The sequence below is a fragment of the Pseudonaja textilis genome, chromosome 1, assembly GCF_049901715.1.
Source record: "Pseudonaja textilis isolate UNSWEBS1 chromosome 1, rPseTex1.2, whole genome shotgun sequence".
Lineage (NCBI taxonomy): Eukaryota > Metazoa > Chordata > Lepidosauria > Squamata > Elapidae > Pseudonaja > Pseudonaja textilis.
Window position 1 is genome coordinate 53,236,074 of NC_141990.1, and position 14,580 is coordinate 53,250,653.

Genomic DNA, 14,580 nt, shown 5'->3' on the forward strand with positions numbered 1-14,580 from the left:
TGCAGCTGAGGAATGGTCCTGTCGCCACTTGGATGGCAGAGACGAGAGAAGGGCACTGGGGATTTTCTCAGAGAGTTTCTTCAACAAGGGCACAAATTTCCATCTGTACAAAAATGGCTTCTCCTGCTTCAGTAGCCATGTGTATTTTCTTCTGAAAGTGAGTGGAAAGAAAAGCAGGACGAGAAAGTCTTTTGCAGAACCCTAGTTTTCAAAACAATTATAGTTGTTCTGGACCAGATTTTTTTTTTTTTGGGGGGGAATCAAAATCCATTCAAATTCTAAAGCTACTTTTATTAGCCCCAAACCAATTAGCAGAAAAGGGGATGGCAGGGTAAAGTTTAGAATTTTCCAAAATTTAATATCACTTCACTAAGTATTATTTTAACTCTTTAAGCAATCAAATTGTGCCCACCTTATCCATTCATAATATGGGGACAGGTGGTGAGACCCTGAGTTTCCAATAATTAATCAACATCCTTTTTTTGGATTTATGATTTATTTTGGTATTAAGTATATTTTACAAGAATGAAGGAAGGAAGGAAGGGAGGGAGGGGGGGAGGGAGGGAGGGAGGAAGATATATCCGGGATTTTTAAAGTCAGTTCTTGTTGACAAGATTCATAAAATGACAAGCTGGTATACCTAGCGTTCACCATGTGTTTCTTTCATTTTTTCCGCAGAAATTTTTTTAGCATATGGCATACTGCAGCTGATTTCCCTATTGAGCAGGTTTTTGCAAACTGAAATACTAAGATGCAAAAAGAGAGAGAGAGAGAGAGAGAGAGAGAGAGAGATGGCTCCCTTCACTTTGCCTTCCTCCTATGTCTCACACTGAATTGCCCCTGCAAAGGAGCCTTGGAAAGCTTGAAGTTCAATTTATCAGCACAGTCAAGATTGATTTGTTACACCATCTATGCTGGGGAAATGAATATCTCCATTTTGTTCCCATCCAGTCCCAGCAGATCTTTGTTTTCCTCAGGTCACCTGTGTAATGTAAGGAACTGACATTTCTGAAGAAAGAAAGAATGAAAAAAAAGAGAGGGGAGGAGTAGACATAGTCTGTGGAATATAAATTACCCATCAATATCCAACAAAGAAACTGCCAAGAATTAACATTTGTTGGAATATAAAGCAAAGCCTTGGTGTTAAGAGGCTTAGGTAGAAATTGCTGTGAAAGATAATAGCTGAAGAAAGCCTATGTAAATATTTAATTTAGGAATTTTTAGACTGATGGGCTTTTAACTGTACCATGTGACTTATATCCGTTACAAATGTATAGTTTCTTCATCAGTGGAGTTTATGTTTTCTTTTGTGTTTCCTTAATGTGTTAATGTTGACAGCTGCTTTATCATCTGCTTGGTGGAAAAGTGTGATACCCGTTCAACAGAGAAAGCTATAAACAATAAATGAATATCTCACAAGTCCAATTATAAACTTTATAAATTATAAACTGATGATATCTGTAGGGTAATTTTCAGTGTATCTGTGCATTGCCAAGACAACATAGTTCTGCAGCAAAACTGTCATTCTCATCATCAAAGCAAAACTAAAAAGAATAAAAACAACAGCATTTTGACATTTCTTTCACAAAAGAGTATATTTTGCTTTACCTCACAATATAAATTAGAGAACAAGAAAGCAGCCAAACCAAAAAAGGCTACAAATTTAAAAGGGAGCCAATAAGAAAAGATGGACATGTGATCCTGTTTAGATGCCTGCGTTTTTAAATGATAGAAACACATAATTCAGCTAGCAGCCTTGTTCATGGATTTCTTGGAGTAGAGGTCGCCCAGATTTATTACATACTTAATACTTGGATTCTTTCTAAACAAGTACTTCAGCATTACTCTCCTGAAGCCTGGAGGTCCCAGGTACTTATAAACTTATTCATTTATTTTTAAAGATTTGAACTGTCTTTCTCTCAAACACATGCCAGGATGAAACATTAGATTTTAAAAAATAATAGAACGAAACACTGATATCAACTAGGCTAAAAATTGGGGTCTCCACATCATATCATTGCAGTTCTAATCTACTACCTGCAATGTAAATATTCTACCTGGAACAGTTTCATAGAGTATGCTAACAGAATAAGAGAGTTGGAGGGAATCTTGAAGGTCTTTTAGTCCAACTGCCTGCTCAGGCAGAGAATCTTTTCAGACAAATAGTTGTCTAGTTTATTCTTAAAAACTTGCAGTTTTGGAGCATTCCTAACCGGAAGCAAGTCATTCCATTGATTAATTATTTTAAGTGTCAGGAAATTTCTCCTTAGTTCTAGGTTGTTATTTTGACAGAGCAGTGGTGGCTAACCTTTTTGGGCTCCTGTGCCAAAAATTGTGCTCACGCCAGCACCCAGCACCCAATTGTGCTCATGCCAGCACCCAGAAGGCAATATACGCACCACCCCATGCCACCTATGTATGTGTGCGTGATCCCCCCACTCCAGCCCCTTACCTGCACTGCATGCCTCCCAGCTGATTTTCGGCCTCCCAGAGGCTCAAAGGAAGCCTCTGCAGCCTTTGGAGGCCGAAAAATGGGCCCGTTTTGTCACTTCCAGTATTTCCGGAAACAGGTCAAAAATCAGCTGGGAAGCCTGTGCATACGCAGTACAGGTAAATTTGGCTGGGGCTTGCATGTCCGCAGAAATGGCTCTGAGTACCACCTGTGGCACCCATGCCATAGGTTTGCCATCACGGTGATAGAGGTTACAGTGTAGTCTTCTTTGATTCTTATTAATTGATATATTGCAGATATGCTGAAACTTTAACTCCCATAATCCCCAGGCCTTCTCTTATGGCTACCCTGAGTAGGAATTGGGGCAGGTGATGTCCCATGACTTTCAGATACACCAGAAGAAGATATGTTGCTATATTCCTCCACTGGCACACATTTTATTATTTCATGTTTATGCTGCCATATAAATGTTCAAACGATACACATTATAGTACCTGACTGTCATCAGAAATAATACTCACTCTAATAGAACACTCTTATGACAGCTACAAAACAATCAACTATTTAATAAATAACAGCAAAGCACATTATTTCCCAAAGGAGTGACTGTACTAAGAATAACACTCTTCTGGAATAATTTAGGTTTTACTGCTTTCTGATGGAGTTAATCTAGTGTCCAAGGCAGGTTGTATCACAGTGTTGGTACTACAATGTAAAACAAATTAATTTCCTACACCGAATTCCCTTTATCTCATAAAAATGTTGGATTACTGTGGTTGGAGAAGATACCTTGGGTTGCACCATATAGAGCAGTGTAGGAAAATTATGTTTGGAAGCATATCAGTAACCATACATATGCATTCCTAATTTTAGTACCTACCACCATCAAATTATCACATTCTGTTCCAAGTGTAATTTCTTTACCTCCAAATGTAGCTCAGTGTTGAGCTGATCACAGTAATATATAGGTATGGTAATATGAACATGTTTTCCTAAAGTTAGAAATGAAGTCTAGGTTGCCATGCTTAAAGGGTAATATCACCTTTCGTTAAAAAGCTAATAACAAAGTCTAAAATTCCAGCTTACCTTTAATTTATAGATCTTTTTACTTTCAGCGTGCAGATTTGAAACTGGATGTATCAGTTTGGTTACACAGAAGATAGCAATATCTAAGCAACTTTGGTGGATCCAAAAAAAAGCTAAATAACATTAGTCTCTACCACTGTAGTACCTAAATGGTAAATGATGAAAAATGCTAGCTGTACACTAGAAGGAAATCATGGGAGAAGGTGGTAACAAGTTACTTCCTTATTTCTCCTACTATTCCTGCTCAGCCCTATTTATATTTTGTGACTGGGTGGGCGTGGCTTGCTGTCTGGTGTGGCTTGCTGGTGACTAGCTGGGCATGGCTTGGTGGCCGTGTGACTGGAAAACCAAATACAAGTGGCCAGTTGCTTAGCAAGTGTTCTAATTTACAATTGACCTCCCCATAGCTATTTGACCTGTTTTTGGAGTTCTGTCAGCCATACACACACACACACACACACACACACACACACACACACACACACACACACACTCCCTTCTTACCCTGCTATTCTATGATTCTGTAAGGATCTCCTGCTTTTCTTTCTTGTCTCTTCTCTCTTTCTCTCCCTCTTTCTCTTTCTCTCTCTTTCTCTCTTTCCCTCTCTCTTTCTCTCTTTCTCTCTCTTTCTATCCCTACCCTTCCTTCTTCCCTCTCTCCTTCTAAAGCTAGGAGACCCACCCACCCACCCACACACTCACACAAACACTTCCAATGAAGTTCTTTCCAAGCACCCAGCAGCATTGCTCGTCTCCCAGAAAACCCCATGGTGGAGAGAAAAGTGATGAGGGCTCTTCCTGGCCAATCTCCCAGGGACTGGGTGTGAATGGACAATCATGGCCATTCCCGTGATTGGTCCCACGATCCCCGGAAAGTCCAGCAGGCAAGGCTTCTGGGTCCAACAAAGGGGCAGTGGCTGGGATTTCCTCCCCTCCCTCTTTTGGGGAGATTTTTAAGCAAAGAGCTGGGAAGGCATGTGCTACTGCCTCACCCTCCCCACTGGCAGCTCTGGGCTAGGTAGCAGTTTGGCTTTCCTGACTGCCAGAAACCTTACCTTCCTCCCACAGCTGGTGGCAGAGGGAAAGGCAAGACAGCCAACCAGGGCAGATCCATTGCTACTTGGCTCCCTGCCAGTCCACATCTCATCCCCTGCCCGGATTCTCTAGCAGCTGCTGGGGCTCACCTGCCAGGAGGCATGGGGGGGGGGGCAACCAGGAAGCACAAGGCTATGCCACCTACATCGCCCCTGTGCCAGCCACTGCTCCCTCGCTGGGCTGAGCATTTTGCTAGAGTGTGGGCTGTGGCTGTGAGAATGGTGTGAACTCCATGGGCTGGAAGTTACGGCTGATGAAGATCCACTCTAGCAAGACTTGACTGCCTTTTGGGCCTGCTTTGGGATGCTGCCTGCTCAACCTCCACCCTGCCTCAGGTCTGACATCAGCCCGCAACAAGGGGACATGCCACTTCCAGTCCAGCCTGGCTGGTGGATGGGTAAGTGGATGACCCTTGGGGGAGCCATTTCCTCTCAGGCCTCCCACATGGAAGGCCCTACAGAAGCTGAAGCTGGGCCTAAAAGGCAGCCGAGCCTCACCATGTTCCTCCCCCAGACAGCCTTTTGGCTGAATGCAGAAAACGCAGTGTGGATCTTCCTTCCTTGCCACCAGCATTAGGGATTGCTGACACCATTCTCACAGTGGCCACCCACCCTTGGCCAAAGTATACGGGTCGGTGGGTGGGAGGGAAGGGGCAGCAGGCAAACGGGAAATGCAGGTGGCATAGTGTCATGCTCCCTGGTTGCCCCCCATCCCCAGAAGGCAAGGCCCAGCAGCTGTGGAGAATCCAGGTGGGGGCCAAGATGCAGGCTGGTGGGGACTCGAGTGGTGACAGGTGAGCCCTGGCTCACCTTCCTCACTGCCACAAGCAAACCCTGCAATCTGGAGGCTGGGGACAGTTGTTGGGGGCAGCAAGCTAGGACGTGAGCTCTGAGGATGGTGGTGGTGGCCTTGGCCTGCCCAGGAGTTGGGACTCAACCGGGGCTTGTGGCAGGTAGGTGACTGGAGCTTGCAGAGCCTCATTCACCCAGGGAGATCAGATCAGACAGGGCTGCGGCAAAAGGCAGACAGCGATGGCAGGTGGGCAAGCAGGCGGGCAAAGGCAGACTGTAGGCAGCGATGGCACATGGATGAGGTAAGGAGAGGCAGGGCAGGCGGGAAGGATGGGGCCAGTCAGTGGTAAGATCTGCTGGTTCTCTGAACTGCGCAGAGTTGTAACAACTGGTTCTATAGTCTGAACCAGTAGAATCCCACCTCTGCTGTACTAATCAAGACTAAGTATCTGACACTTATATGTTCTTATCTTAGAACTGGCAACACAGCCCAACAATTACCTAAAGCCATTGAATTGTTATGAAAAATTCTGCCAGTGCTGATAAAATAACAAAACATTTTCAATACAATACTCAGAATTAATCATGATTAATGACTTAAGGCCCAATGAAATCAACTCATTAGTTATTGGAATCAATATTTTCAGCTGGCTCTAAAAATTATGCAGTTTGTCACATTTAAACGAATATGATGATACGGAAATTAATTGCAATTTTGTGTGAGACGTACCACTCACTAAGATTTAACAGCACTTTTCACTCAGCAATAAGGCAGCAACTGAGAATCAAACCTTTACTATGGATATAGCTGACCTTTGGAATAATACTCTCTAATATATAGACTAAATTTGGTGGTTTTAAAAATAATAAAACCCTAAAAAAACACGTGGCTAGATTTTTCAGTACACATTACTTTTTCTTGCTATATTTGTTGGTTTAATTTTTGTTTGTATTGTTTTAAAGTATTTAATATTCAATTGTCTGTTTAGCACATTTGATTTTCTTTCTAGATCACCAAGACTAGGCATTCAAACACAACAAATGTATATGTATTGATTAAAATTAAATTAAATTGACAAAGAAAAGAGGAAGTGATTGAAGTGTTAATACCCCATCTATTATTGTATTTCATAAAAGAGAACAGCTTTCACTATAATAGGATGATTGCACAGATAACTTTTTGAGGTCTTCCTTTTAGAAAGTGACCTTAAATTTTGTTTCTGAAACAAATGGATGGACCACATAGTAAATTAGAAATAATGATCTGTGGGACTTTTTTTGTTTTGGTCTCTGGGTCTCTATTAGATTAAAAAGAGGATATCTCCAAGCACATTTATATTAACTCTAGATTATCACAGATGTCTTCCATAAAATAAGAGTTCTCTTCCTTGAAATATAGCCATACAATCTATTTTATACAACTGGGATCCAAAGATTGAGCAAATGTGCAATTTTTTTTAAAAAAAAACTCTTCTTACAAGATGCTGTGGCAGAATTACTTATTTAATCAAATAGCAGGTGATAAGGAGAGCTCTGTGCCTGTAGTGATCAGAGAAGATTATTCTCTGGTGAATAAGTAAGGTTGAAGCAACTAGATATAATTATGTGGAAAAAGGCAAGAATGATGCTGGTCCAAATTGCTGTTTTAGTTGGTTTTAGTGTAAATCTCAGTTTTTGTTTGCTGCCTAGAGTTTCTTGGATAGATCGATGACTTTATAAATTGGAGAAATCAATCAACTGGAACTACAGTCTTTGGAAGATTCTTTTGTCTCGTGGAAAGACATATTTTTTCTTACCTTTTTTTTGCAAGAAGCAAAAGAATTGAAAAACATGATTTTGGTATTGTCACCTGGTCATTCCCAACAATAGTAAAAATGGCATACAACACACAAGCTACCCAGTGTTGTTTCTGAGTTGTTTCTGTCTTTCCCCTCTACTCCCACTCCTAGAATACCCACTACAGATAGTGAGCATACTTCTTGAGTCTTGCTGTTGAGTAGCTGCTGGGCTACAAAGAGCAGCAGTTGGATCTAGGATGAGATGGGATCACACTATTTGCTACTGCAGTATTTACCAACTTGGCAACATTAAGATGCGTGGGCTTCAACTCCTAGAATTCCCAAGCCTGCATGTTGGCTGTGGAATTCTGGTAGTTGAAATCCCTATACATCTTAAAGTTGTTGAAATTGAAAAACACTATTCTCGTGGGCAGTGATAAAGATCCAAACAAGCGCATAAATGTAATGTGAGTGAAAAAAGAGAAAAGGCCAACAACAAATTCTGGAAATCCAAATTAGGAGAATAAAAAATACTACCAGAGCAGAAGTACATGTGGTGTACGTTTATGTATATGAAAAAGTGTTTATATGAGCGTAAGAAAAAGAATTCCTACGTTTATCCACATTTTATTAAGTGACCAGGTATTCACTGTAGAGTTCTTTTTTAAAAAATGTACAGAGATATAATATAATATAATAAATGTAATATAATATAATATGTATGTATATGTGTGTGTGTGTGTGTGTGTGTGCACAAAACATAAAAAATCTATATTTAAAGAAGGCACAGAATATAATAGTATAAGGATTCTGTTTTTAGTTTGAAATTGACTTAACACTCTTATTTAAAAAAATACAATAGAAAGCATATTACAGCTAAAGCAATATATTTTTTAAAGATAAGACAAAAATGATAATGAGATTGGAGAACTGTATCTAACCCAGGAAAGACAGTGATTTCAAATTTTCCAAATCAGCAAGATGCAAATTGGAGAGACAATATGGCTCTTTCTCTTTTTAGCTTAATTAGAGGAAGAAATGCAGAGCACGCGGAAGATATGAGGCACTGTGTTTTTCTTTTTTCTTTTTTTACATATGGTGGAGTTCTAGGTCCTTAGACAATCTGTTTTTATAAACAAATAACACATCCATTTACATAACTAGTCCACATCTCTAATGCAAATCATCTGCCTTAGTGTTGCTCTGTAGAGAATAATATTCCATATTAATTACCACACATATTTACTAAATAAATTCACTCACAGCAGCTAGCAATCCACAAAAAATGCTTTGCTAAATGGGCCAACTAACACACTCAAGCTGCGGTTCCGTGATTAGAGAAGTTTCTCTCAGCTATGTCATCTCCATTTCTACCCAGCCAAAAGCCATATGTCAAAAGTGACATACCATACTACAATCTCCCCACTTACCGCCTTTTGGGACGCACAACAATAACAGGGTATTTTTGCTCTTTTTAAATGTGAAAACAAATTGATATGGAAAGTAATATATAAATTCTTTAAATAAACATATAAATAACAGAGACTCAGGAGAAATTCTGTTGGGTTGTTTGTTTAGTACTGTGACTTCCACAGAAAATCTGTGCTGATAGATTTATTCTTATTTATTCTATTTTGGGGTGGTATTTCCATACAGTTATCCTTTTCTATAGGCATCTTTTCCCCATTCCAAATGAAGTCATCATTTAGGAACTGTGATGCTTTGAATGAAATCACTGCTCATTGGAAAGTTGGTAAATGATAAAACATTTACCCAAATTTGGGACAGTTAGCCAGATTATGTCCTTCAAAATAGCACAGGCCAATAGAGGAATGCACTATTACAAAACAGATTCCTCAGAGTTAACATTATACATATTGAAATTAATTAATCCATGATACTACAACTACTTTAACAGCAAAAAAAATTGCTTAAGTACATATTCATCATAGAATTGACTCATATCTCAAAGACCATCTACTTGATTCCTGACAATGCAGAGGTCTTCTGTAATATATTCATGCTGAACAGGCCTTTGGGTTCCATGAAATTCTTCCTATTCATCATCACTCAAAATTTGAATATGTTCATCCAACTTTTGTCATTTTGAGCAACTAAACACAAAGTGGTCGAATGACATATGTCAGACATGAAAAAGTCACGCAATACCGTGACTCCATGTAATTTGCCAGCATCTCTTCTATGGCCCTCAAAGCCATTTTTAACTGTTGTTAACAATTTGAGGTTTAAAAAACATTATGGAAACAGCTAAGGGGCAAATTAATTATCTGAAGGCACTTTATCAATTCCTCAGAATGGCCCTTGGCTCCTTTTAAAGTATGCCCCTCAACATATGTAAAAGCTGTTACATTTCTCAAACTGATGGAAATTCTCTACTTCTATACAACGCATCATTAGCCTTTAGAAAACTGAAGATGGCTATAATTTCATAATCAACTCTTCTCCAGTTGAAACATCCCAAGATTTTTTTTTTTAATGGCATATGATTTGATCTTTAGTTCAGGCTGCTAAGACTTGTAGTCTAATGAAATAAAAAAAAAATATTCCTGCATAAACACAGGATGAAAGATTGATATCTACATCTTGTAACATATGTCTCCTACAGTCAGGACCACCTCATTTACTGTGAATTAGGGATTGGGTTTGTGGGCATACTTATTTCAATATATATACGCTTATCGCAAAGCAATGTTTCTGTTATAAAATGCCTTTTGTATGCATTTTCTTAATATATTCATTTAACAGGGTTTTTTTAGTTACAAGCTGTGCTGCAAAATTCTAAGAAGTGCTGGTGTCAGCATGCATTTACATTTTTGGTTCAATTTATATTCAGGAAGTCTGAAATTGGTGCATTTACATTAAGTTTGGACAGACAAATATATTCTCCATTTCATGCTCACTTTGGCTATATATGTTTCTCACTCTTTATGGTGACATAGAGAAAGAATTTACCCTCAATTGTTCATAGTCTATAAGTGTGCTGAAATCTTTTATCCCTATCTTATCATTGAATTCCCTTTAGAATCTCTTTCTTTGTTGTTTTCTTCTTGGTGATGATGGAAAATATAGCTGCTGTTGTTTTCTCTGCATGTTTCTTTGTTATTCTATCTATAATCTTCTTTGCAGTTACATTTCCAATGTGAAAAAAACATCCCAAGATTATTCCTTTGGGATATCTTTCTTTGGAATTTCAGCAGGGCCACAGATTTCTAAATAGTGGTTGTACATAAAAACAGAATGCTTACATCTTTTGACTATTATACAGCCACCACAACCCATGAAAATACACTTAGCATTTTGCCTTTGAGTTCTTTTCCATTAAATAGAATGAGGATGCTTTAAAAGATGCAAAAAGCAAAATAAAACAACCATCTTCTGATTTGGCATTCTATAGGTCAGTCTGCCTATTATTAGGAGGCAGAGAGAAAACTAAAAGAGAGATGGGCAACTGGTGTTCCAAAAGTTGCATATTTGTCCCCATGCCTCTTTTTATGACCTTTGGAATTCCCTCTGACCATTATTACTTCAAACTGGAATTCCTCTTGGAAACAGAAGAGCAGTGGAAGGCCTTCAAATGACCTTAGTCTAGTTCAGGGGTGTCAAACTCACGGTCTGTAGGCTGGATGCGTCACACGCTGACCATGCCCACCCCTAGTTTAGTGAAGGGTGAAAAAGTCATGATACGTCACTTGATGACAATGTGATGCCATGGGTTTGACACCCCTGGTCTAGTTTTTTTTTTTTTAAATTAAATGTTGAATTTTCTCAAACCCAAGGGAATCAACTCAAAAGAATCTACTCCAACCGATTTACATGAGACATTTGCTTCATTGGCCCCAAAGTTTGCTCAGCGCTAAACTAACTTTATCTAAAGATAGTCCTACATCAGCCTTACGTTAGAGGGCAATGCCAGTTTTTCTTCTTCTTTGCATAACTTGTACATCTGTGCTTCTCTTCTTGTAAATAACAGCCCCTTCATTAAAAAAAAAAGATAGTTAAACCATTTGTAATTTGAAAATTGCTATGGGAGGTGGAGATCCTCCTAGATTTTAACCATTTCTAATTATGCTCTCATGCATATGCATTGCCCACCTGCATGCTCAATCATTGCAGAGAGAGAGCAGAAGGCAGCTCTACAAAGTAGCTTCTTCCCCTAGCCTGTGCTATCTTATAGGGAAAATATCCAGATGAAATTCACCACCTCCTTCTTCTTATACGGGATAATCTTCCTGAGCTAGAAAGAATTTTGCAGCTTTCTCCCAATGCAATTAAGACAAATTCACCTGCTTTCAGCTTCTACCCTGTCTGGTTTATTCCTTATCAAAGGATTATTGCTTATTCAGTGGAAATTATCGCAGCTTCCTAATGTGTGCTGTTAAAATTTCTGATTGCCACCTGTTCTGTTTGCATCCGCAGATTATTCCAGTCTAATGGCATCAACTGCAGCCAATATATACTATTCTGTACATATGTCTTGAGGTTCAAAGGTGGGTGTTCTTACTAGATTTTAATTCATGCTATTTTTTCTCTCATTGCAATGATGCCATTAGCACATGGACAAAATGTCTGCTGTGGGAGATTGGCGTCCTCACAAAATGACCATTTCTCAGAAGGCAATCTGGTCAACCTTTGCAATCCAAGTGGGACTTTTATAAGGCTCCCTCTCAAACATTCCTAAAAATAAATACAAGGATAGAGGCTGGTGTTTTACTTCGCAGCACCCCAGCAACTCTCCTCCCCACATTTTTTGAAATAGTGCATACTTTAGAAAATCAGATGCAACAAAACGTCTGGTGGACTTCAAAGGTGTCTGAGGTATGTGCATCATGTTAGCTATTCTTATTGAATAAGTCCTTATCTTTGATGATACAGTTTTATTAATACAGAACAGGTGGTATATATTAATGTCTCACTAAAACTGGTATCCGTCAGGTATACAGGTAGTTCTTGATTAATGACTGCACTGTTTAGCAACTCTTCAAACTTACAACATTGGTGCTAAAAAGTAGATTTATGACCAGTTCTTAAACTGACAATGGTTGCATTGCCTCTGTGTCATGTGATTGCAATTCAGCCCCATTGAAAATCAGCACACATTTATAACGCTCACAGTGTTCCACAGTTATGTGATTACCATTTGAGATCTTCACAGCCAGCTTCCAATAAGCAAAGTCAATGAGGAAGCTGATTTTGAATGTTGTGCTCTTTGTGAGGGCATTAAGATGAAGTTGCTGTCTGCATTTGGGAAAAGCAACTGCAGCCAGACAGAAAAGTTTCCCACCTCAACTTCTCCAATGATAGGCTCAACTTTTCCTTTCTCCCAAAGAGCTGTAAATGTTTACAATCCCAGAAACTTGAGAGGAGATGGATCCCTCCATTCACCCCCACTCGAACAGTATACTCACAAAAATCCACGATAGTGCTAAGTGAGCCAAACACTGATTTTTAGGAACATGCCAACATCCCTAGGCAGCCTAACCCCAACTCAAGCCTACAAAAGTATGCGTAGGAGAAAAGGATAAGAAGACAGCAAGAAGACAAGGCAACATCTGGAACTGTATAACTCTTCTACAAAGGCAAAAAGGTTCTCAATCAACTGTCAGGATCTCGAGCTAAGGTAAACAGCTTACTGTGGTGTGATTCCAGTCTGGAGCTTGGCTTTTTGCTTGGCCTAAAACTTGGCAGCAACCAGAAAAGGGGCAAACACACTGAGGCAGCACTTAATTCCAACAATTGCAAGAACTTCTGGAGGGAGTCTAAGTTGTATGCCATTTTACAAACTTTAAGACTTCCATTTGTTGTAAGTATTAACCTTCAAAGACTTAATTATGTGGCTACATCAACTTGCAAGGCCTAGAAGGGTGGTGTGAACCTAGGCAAGACCTATCGTTAGGAAAGGTATGTGGTGCAATAAGGTACTTTGTACAGTTATCTTCTACACTCTGGTGTGTCCAGTTCTTGGAAAGCAAACAACCTTCATAGGAAGCCATCAGTAAGTTTCAAGTCATGGTCATGAGCTGTCACACTTAATGACAGCAAGTGATTTGATTAACAACTGCAGTGGAACTGACACTGTAAGTCAGTCACAGTCACATGATGTTTTACTTAACAACTTAACAACTTAGCAATGAAATTGCCAGTCCCAAATGCAGTCATTATGAGGAGTACCTATATTACAAATGTAATTCTCAGAGCTTACAGTCAGTTGTAGTTCTAGTATATCTGCAGAACATCTGGTTAAGAAAAGCTACAACCACTTAAAGGTCAATTCTTACTGATTTAGCCTTAAGGCTGCAATTTTTATAAAATGGTGCTAAATGTGAGCAATACATTTCTATAAAAAAATCCAATAAATGTATTGTCTAGCAAATTGTGGTCTTTTCTTAGACATGAGGGGAAAATTGCTGAGAATTACTTCTCTAAATATTACATATGTTTATGGCTAGCATATAAATATGGCACATGTCCTGGCAATATATTTTTGAGCAGCCCGAAGATGAATAAAATATATTACATTTTGTCACCCATTACATTATTATATTCTATTTATACTCTATTGCAAGGCTGTCAAACTTGTAGCTGGCATGCTGGATGCATCACGCGCTGACCATACCCATGTCCGGTTTAGCGACGGGGAAAAAAGTCATGATACGTCATGTTACACCGCTGTGACAATGTGAGTTTGACACCCCTGATCTGTTGCTTCACGCAGAGGAAAAAGAAAAAGGACAAGTGTGGGCAATGGACGCAACAAATGTTATGCTGGTATAATTTTCTGCTAACATATGATAGCATATTTGATGGATACAAAAAAAGAGAATGATCAAAAACAAGCTATCTTTCTCTAAAGAGGAGAGCAAGTGTACCATGTAGAAAGGGAAAGGGACAGATAAGGCTACCTTCAGATTAGCTTTCAGAAGTAGTTTCTTTTAGTCCTTTATCTTGTGAAGTGCTTGAAGATGTCATTGGAAGTAGCTTCTGTAATATTATTTGAATTATTCTTCATGCTCTTTTGGAATATTCAGTGAACTGGAAGAGTAAAAGCTCCACATCAGCAAAGATAAAGGCTTGAATACCAGATGGGATCTGTGTTGTATTCAGATGAATTAACACATATCCAGGATGCCCTTTCTTTTGCTTGACCAAGAAAAGAATGGAAAATGTGTTGCTTCTTTTATATTCCATCATCCTAGCCATAATACTGTAGTGACCAACACTGGACTAGGAGAATATCTTATAGGGTTGCCTAAGGCTACTGCTCATGTTTGATATATATCACCTCTGGTCAGACTTAGCAAACTTCTAAATACCATGTCCTGGGAAGTGATATAAGAAGAAATGTATTAACCTGCTTGCA